Genomic DNA, 8117 nt, shown 5'->3' on the forward strand with positions numbered 1-8117 from the left:
TCCAGATGCCACACACAACAAAGACTACATGTCATCCGTTCTACCGACTGAGCGAATTCCACGTCATCTTTCCTGCCCTGAGAGACTGCTGTAACAGATGAAGACACATTTTGGAGGGATGACCCATGGCTAAGGGAATAGTGTATATGTAAGGTTTGAGCATGACGTGCATGGTATGGAATAAGGGGTGGATACTGTCCTAGTTTTAGCTGGGACAGAGTTTTTAACAGCCAGAAGAGCTCCGTGTTTTGGTTTTACTCAGAGGCTCACTCTGAGAAGAATGTTGATAGCAAGCTGATGTTTGTGGTTGGACGTGACACTCCAAGGACTTTTCAGTGTGCCGGAGTGCAGAAACATGGCGGGATAAGTGGGGAGCATAGCTGGGACAAGGAGGACACGATTCCCCTTGTGATTTTGTGGTGGAACTCAAGATTGAGGGCCAAACTGGCCAATTAGTATTCCATATCATGCAGTCTCATGCCCAGTATAAAAGTGAGGGTCAGCCGGGAAGAAGGGCTTTTGCGCTTTGGCTCTTTTGCGCTTTGGCTCTTTTGCGCTTGCTGCGCTGTTGCTCTGTTGTTTTTCTTTCCTTTTTCTCTCTCTCTCTCCCTCTCTCTCTCTCTGCTCCTCTCTATTTCGGGGCCTCACCTTCGTCCGGGATTGCAGCTTCGGGACGAGACGGGCTTCGCATACGAGGGGGTGGTGAGCACCTACACTGGTGTTGAAATAGGTTTCTAGGAAAATATTGAGATTACAAGGTCAAACACTTTAAAAAAGCCATGTGTGAAGGGAAGAACATTTGCTTGCATACTTAACATAACTCCTTTTTCCACGTATGCTTTAAGACACAGACTTTTGTCCAGCTCATTGAAAGATACAGAATTAAATCAAAACCACAGAAGAATTCCATAAATGCAAACAAGTAAATCCCAGTTTTATAGTGCAGACTTCAGACAGCACAAGCCCCAGCAGAAAACACACCTCAGGGAAACTGTTTTATTCTTGAAAGCGGCCTACCCTTTGTCCCTCATTCATTCTTCATCAACTACTTCAAACTTTTAAGAAGATTTCCTAAGGTACACTCTCCAAAGCCACATTTATTGCTGTTCCATGTATTACATCATTATTTTCCTAATGATCCAAATAAACCAGCAAATAATACACAACTAGACTGAAATTTCAAGTGCAGCACCTTCTGTAAACCAGAATAAAAGTCTAGCAATGAGCAAATTGTTTTAATAAGAGGTCTTTAGTATTTATTCTGGTAATTGATCAAAATAGGCATGATTCTGGAACTCTCTAAATATATAAAATATCACCACACTTCAGTTACAGTCTTTACCCTTGAGAGGAATGAATGACAGAGTAATTACAAATTGTATAATGAGTCTATCTTGCAGCAACATATTTAGGTTGAAATTGTTCAGCACACAATAAATTGCCAGCGCACATAGCAGCAGTCCAAAACAGTAATCTTTAACATAACAACTCAAAGATGCATGTTGGAGCTGTAATAACACTGCTCTACTAATTTGAAAGAAACAATCCTACATGATGAAAAGGTGGCAGATAAAAGCCACGCCAAACCTCTTCCCAAATAAAATTAATTTTGAATATTCACCACCTCTCAATCAGGAACAGCATGCTTTAAAAATAGAGGTGGGAATAAAAGAGAATAGACAATTTCCATCCACCAACCCCTGCACTACTTTTATATAAATTCAAAGCATAGTTACCTATGACTAAAACCAGCATTTACTACTTCCAAATATCAGACCATAATATTTGAAGTTAGGAACAATTCATTAGAGACAATCTAACACTGTTTAATTAGGTAATTGTCAAGTATTACAAAAGAACTCTAGAGTAAAAGTTCATCTCAGACTAATCCACGGAGCAGTAATAAAACCATGGCAAGAACATCAGATAATCGAAAATTAAAGGAGAATAATGGATACAAAGAACTGATTTACGTATTTTATTTCAGCATTTTTCCTGTTTTGAAGTTGAGTTTGACAGCCTCGGTAATACTGCACACATCCCAAGAAGCTAAAGTTAGAACTTGCAACTAACACCTGAAGTCAGACAAATTACACACACATAGCCACAGATGACTCTTTCTTTTTAGATAAATATTGCATGCTGAAAATTAATATAAAGTTAGAATTTTAAATATAGAAAACGAAACCCTATAATTCTTATGCTTAATAACATCAGGTTATAACAGTAAAGATTTTTGACCTGATTAAGAGAAAGGTTTAGAAAGTAACATCGTGTATCCTTTTCTCAACCCACTCCAAGTTCACGTAAAATTGGCCAAACCGGAAGTAGCTTCAAAATTCTCCAGTATGGCAAATGATGAGAAGAGATGGATTCAGTCCTTTTTCCCACCTGGAGAAGGGCTGCAGCATGGCTCTGCCTGGCCTCCTGCTCAATCCCTTCTGCCAGTTCAGCCCCTTGAATACCACCCCCTGCCTCTTGCACAGGCAGCGGTGACGAGACAGTCCCAGGAGATCCAGAACTCTGGTGGGGACTGTCTGGGGAGCAGAAAATGATGGTACTGAGCTGGTAGGTGAGCAATCAAAATAAGAAAGGGCTAGGGGTAGGTAAGGGCAGATAAAAACTCAGAAGAAGCCAGGGCATGCTATCCGGCTGTTCACAGATACAAATTTGGCTCAAAAGTACTGGACGTGTGCTAACAGAAAATGAGAGGCTTTCACAAAATGGGGACATGAAAGCTGGTGAACAAGCCGCATGTGAGCATTCCCAAAGATGATTTGCAAAACGTTCAACAGTTTAAGTTTTCTGTTGAGCAGCACTGCTGTTCAGTTCAGGTCATCATTTTTTTTCCCCACAAGAAGGTGGTAATCTGCCTAGAAAGTAGTAATCAAATATCATTTTTTAATTTATCTTTTTCTTCTGTTTTTGCTTCAATTACAGCTAGCTTTAACAGAATCCTAAGGACAGCGCCACAGTTTGACAAGTGTTAGAAAGAAAGGCAGCGTTCCCTTACCTGGACATCTACTTGCACTATATTGCAGGTCTAACCTGTTTAAATTTTAAATAACACGAATCATGAGAGGAAAACCATTTAGCATATTTTTTTCTTCATCACTCACAGGTTTATTTCTGTTTGTCATCAGAATGTCTTCAGTCCTATTAATTTTCAATCTGATACATAAAAATCAGTTTACCCTGATATGCAAGACATGTTTAGACATGGCAGAAATTCCTCGCCTATGGCCAGAACGTGAATTCCTAGCCAAACTTTAACACAAGGAACAGACAAGCACTTCTGGTTCCAAGTCCTAGAGAAGAAACAATGAGATCCGTCATGTTTCTGGGTCCATCAAGAGATGACAGGGACATACTTTACCAATATTAAGACCAGCTGAGTGCCGTTTAAAAAACAGAAATAAAAACACAACCACAAACCATGAAAGGGTATCAGAGCTACTGCAGACCATGGCCTCATCGCTCTGACATATAAAAAACACTGAAGCATCACAAACATTTCTTATTCACAGACGAGATGCCTTTCTTCTGCGCAAGTTTTTAATTTAGTCAAAAACCAAAATGTTAAGATCAACAGTCCGCTGTTCTAACTAACCAGTATGTGGAAGAAGATTCAAGCTGTCTGCACAGTTACCGACAAGCCAAGTTTCAGACAGGTTCACAATTTGTTTACGTCAGATTTGCCAAGGCAATCATCAAACTGAACATTCTTAAAAATATAGTTTATACAGACTAAATCGGTAAGAGACATGATTTGTCCACATGAGCGGAAGTCTAATCCCACAAACTCCGTTGGATTACTCATGAGAAGGCTGCTCATTCAGATGCACATGCACTGGAAACTCGGTCATGATCCAGGCTGCACAAACATCACCAAGTGGTAAGCACAGAGTATGTTTGCAGAAAAGCTGGAATGATTTTTATTTGTAGCATAACAGACATTATATTGTCCAGTTTGTATTTTAACAAACAAGTTCCCATAAAGAACATTTGTTTTGGCAGTAGTTCAATTAAAACCTAAGAAAACTACTGCTATCAAAAATTTGTTTAAAATTGTTATTCTTAATTAGTTTTAATTAAGAATTTAATTAATTTTAATTATTCTTAATTATTTTCAATTCATAACACATTTTAACGTTTCATTTTTATGCAGTGGCGTGAAACAACTACAAACTAGAGATAAGAGACTGTCCTTCCAGAATCAGATTTGTAAAGACACTCATTTAGACATTTGTATTTTGTCTAGCTAAACTATAGAACCTTCACATCAGTTTAGTGAACTTTATGGATCTGTAACAAACAAAGTTTTAGTCTAGTAAAGGAAAACACTTTTTAATTAACATATTAATGTTTATTAAGGGCATAGCATGCTACTGAACTTTCTGATAATAGAATAACAGTTGACTGAAAGGTTTCTTATGTATTGCAGTGCTTAAGTTTTTCCACATGCAACACAAGCTTACCTACATGCACATAACAATTTTTCAAAGTAGTATTATAGCTCCTTCTAGCATGACATCATCTGTTTCTTCAGCAAGAAGTCCCACATCCCCCACTCCCAGTTCCCCACTCCATCAGACTGATTTTTCTGACAGAGGGAACGCTAAGGGGCAGTGAGGGTTGTGGGTCAAGAAGAAAATAAATAAAAGTACAGAAATAGCAGTAGAGAAGTTTAAAAAATATTCTGTTCAAAAATCCTGATTTTTTTTTTAAACTTTTAGTATTTTTTACATGTCTACTACTCTGTACATTACAGAGTATTTTGTTTTCCAACATTTTTCTCTCCTGGGAGAAGAATATGCATTTTTGTAGGAAAGATCAGCACAGCATTTTCCGAAATGCTCCATCAAAAAACATATGAAGAGTACTACATGTTGAACTAGTTACAGCGCTGTTTTTCTTCACCTACCTCTCCAGTGCTAGGCAAAACATACAGATTTTTAGCATAAGTTACTTCTAGTTTCAGACACACATTTTTACTCAGAAGTAAATTATTCAAGCTGAGTCTAGAAAACTGAATCCCAAAAGACAGAGATGCAGTAGTTGAAAGTAATCAGACAGAAAAAGAGACCTGAGAGCAAAATAAAAAAATTTCAAAGATTAATTTTTTTAGGTCAGCATTAACATAATATTTTACATAAACATTTCATTGTCACGTTTTAAGTCCGTCTTAACCACTGATAAAAATAGAAAGAAACCAGACTTTTTTATATGTTTTGGTGTCAAATACAAGAATTTTGTACATCAAAATTTGCAGAGTTTGCGATAATGGAGAAGTAGGTCAGCTATGAGTAGACCTATGTACACTATCAGAAAGGTCAGTACTTAGATCAGTTGTTGGGAACAGTTAAGTTTTTAACACTATTACTATCTCAAATGAGGCCACACTTGTTTTTCCATTGACAATTTAATATGAGGCAGGTTATTTCACTGACTAATAAAACAAATTGGTGTAAAATAAAAACAAGGTAGTAACTATAATACAGTGTTTTAAAAAAATCTGACCGCACCAGCTAGCCCATAAAAACTGGATAGCCTAAACAACTGCCACGAAAAGAGGAGAAAGACTTTAGTATTACAGGTTAATTATGCTCCTGATACTCTAAAGCCCATACAGATGCATACAGGCTGGCAGAGAACACACAACATACTCCAAACTCACCTTCGAGTACAGCGCTTACCTGCCTTCACCCTTTTGAACTAAATTTGTCATCTCCACAGTTAAAAATATACCATAAATCTGTAATTTCTACCTGAACTGCCTTCTGGTAATACAGGCTTGAAATCAAAGTACTAAAGCACATGGCGTAATGAGGTGAAGATCAAGCTCCAAGTCAAAGATGGAAGCCAGGTAACCAACTAACAAAAAAAGATAGTAACTCTGTATTAAACAATGTCATTTTTCAGCTGGAATCAAGACATTTTAAGTGTTAGAAATGAGGGCGTAACTCATACAACAGAACCTCCACACCAGCAGAAAGAGAGCTTTGTTTTTTCCTCAGGTTCAAATCGCATCCTATGCTTACCTTCCCTCTTTCTATTCAAGGAGTCCTGTCTGACTTTTCCCCAAGACAGAACTGCCAGTCTGACAACATGCAGCTTTTCCAAATACGTCTGTTTGCTCTCATTAAGGACTACAACCTCAGTGACTCAAATGCTTTTGCTTTGTATTTCCATCTTCTTTTATCCTCGAAAATGGGCTTCTGTCTTTCAATTCAGCCTTTAGCAGTGGGAAGGGATAATATCAACACTTGTTATTTGGAGCTCTTTTCATAGGATTTTGGTAGCATCTGTAAAGCTGTTATATTTTATACATTGCATCATCAGCAGAATTATGTTTCCTAGTTTTTAATCAAACCCATAAAACCTTACTGTCTCAAAAATCCAGATGACAAACCTGGCTTTTAGACTGCCTTTCAAATCATTTTCTCAGCAAAATTTTTTGTAACATTAGGAATATCTGTCTTTGTATTGAAACATAACCTGGTACAGTAGTATCCATAAAAGTGCCAGTGCATCCTGGCAACGTGCCTGGTCAAGAGAGTTGTGCTTACAGTGCCCTGAGGATTAAGGTTCATGTTCTCTGTCTTCTGTCTACAGGATCCACTGAAGCCATAGCAAACAAATTTGGGTATTTTAAGCTAAGAAAAAAAAAGCTGGAGTGAGAATTGCCGTGTGATGACAAAATACAAATACATGCCAGAGATACTAGAGGGTAAGTTGGAAACTGAGGCATGCGAAACCTCACGACTGAGACTCCGTGGCCTAAGCTGCAGTTTGTATCCAACAATTAACGCATTGCAAATTGTTTGTGAACTAAAAATGAGAGTACTGATTTTAGATATACACATTCTTCTGAATATTAGGCTTGAGAACTCAATGTAAACTTTCTCTACTAGAAGATGGATTACTGCAATGGCTACTCATGACAGCCCAGTAGGTACTTCCGATTTCCTTTGTTAATATATTTTTACAATCATCTTTGTATGGCTATGCAATGGTTTTTTAAAGTCACATTGTTTGTGAGGAATACACAATTATCACAGAGCACTGGTCCTCTGCAGTGAATAATGTCATTTCTAGTTAAAGCCTTCAAGGGACAAATGGTGTACTGTATCACAAAGACCCCACATCTACCACCCGATATAAGACTTACTAGATCTTTATAAAACATATTAATGCAGTTTTTTCAGGTAATACTTGAAAGCAGAGTTTGTAACTGGTTAACATCTCATCAGAAAACTCGACAGTAGACTTTTTTGTGCACTTGTATAACAGAGAAGTTTAGGAGATGTTTAAGAATCACGTTTATATGATGAAATAAAACTGTTCATTAGCAAGATAATACTGAAGGGAATGGGAAAAAATGGCCATTACCTTGTATAAGACCTGGTAACTTTCTCCTATATTATGTCTCTTTCTTTCCACCTTCAGTCTAAGCTATTGCTATGCCTTGTCTCACAACCTGGGGATTGCCAAACAGTATCTCCTTTAAGGAGTCATATGCAGGCACAAGAGACAGACACCCGCGGGGAACGCAGTGTGGGGGCTGAGGTTGGGCACAGAAGTATATTGAACTTTGTTACATGTTGTATCAAATGGTTACCTGGTGCAATTTGTTGGGATTTTTCAGTTTTCCAGCACGTAGCAACTGAATATTCTTATCTTGCCAGCACTAGCTTGGTAATGAACAACCTAACCTCTTCTTTTTGCACGATACTATCCTTAAAACTTTATTGCATTTTGCAACCACTACTTGTCACTATTAATCAAAAGAAAAACTAAGACAGTTCTTAGTAAGTTTTATAGAGCTTTATGTAGATGGATTCTGTTATTACTGTGAAGGTAAAAGTCACCTTAAAAAAATACAAAGTTGATACTGTCAATTTGAAATATTAATAAAAGCAATCAAAACAAAACCAAAAACACCTCACCAAAAAAAAATGCAAACACCACAGACGCGTTTTGTTGTCCTAACCTGGAAACAAACAAGCTCACCTGCAAGATCATTAAAGCTGTACCTACATGGCTTTTACGAAAATACATAGTAAGTAAGTATCAATTGGGTCATTACTTTACAAAGACTAACCTAATGAATGCTA

This window comes from Tauraco erythrolophus, chromosome Z, assembly GCF_009769465.1.
Source record: "Tauraco erythrolophus isolate bTauEry1 chromosome Z, bTauEry1.pri, whole genome shotgun sequence".
Taxonomy (NCBI): domain Eukaryota; kingdom Metazoa; phylum Chordata; class Aves; order Musophagiformes; family Musophagidae; genus Tauraco; species Tauraco erythrolophus.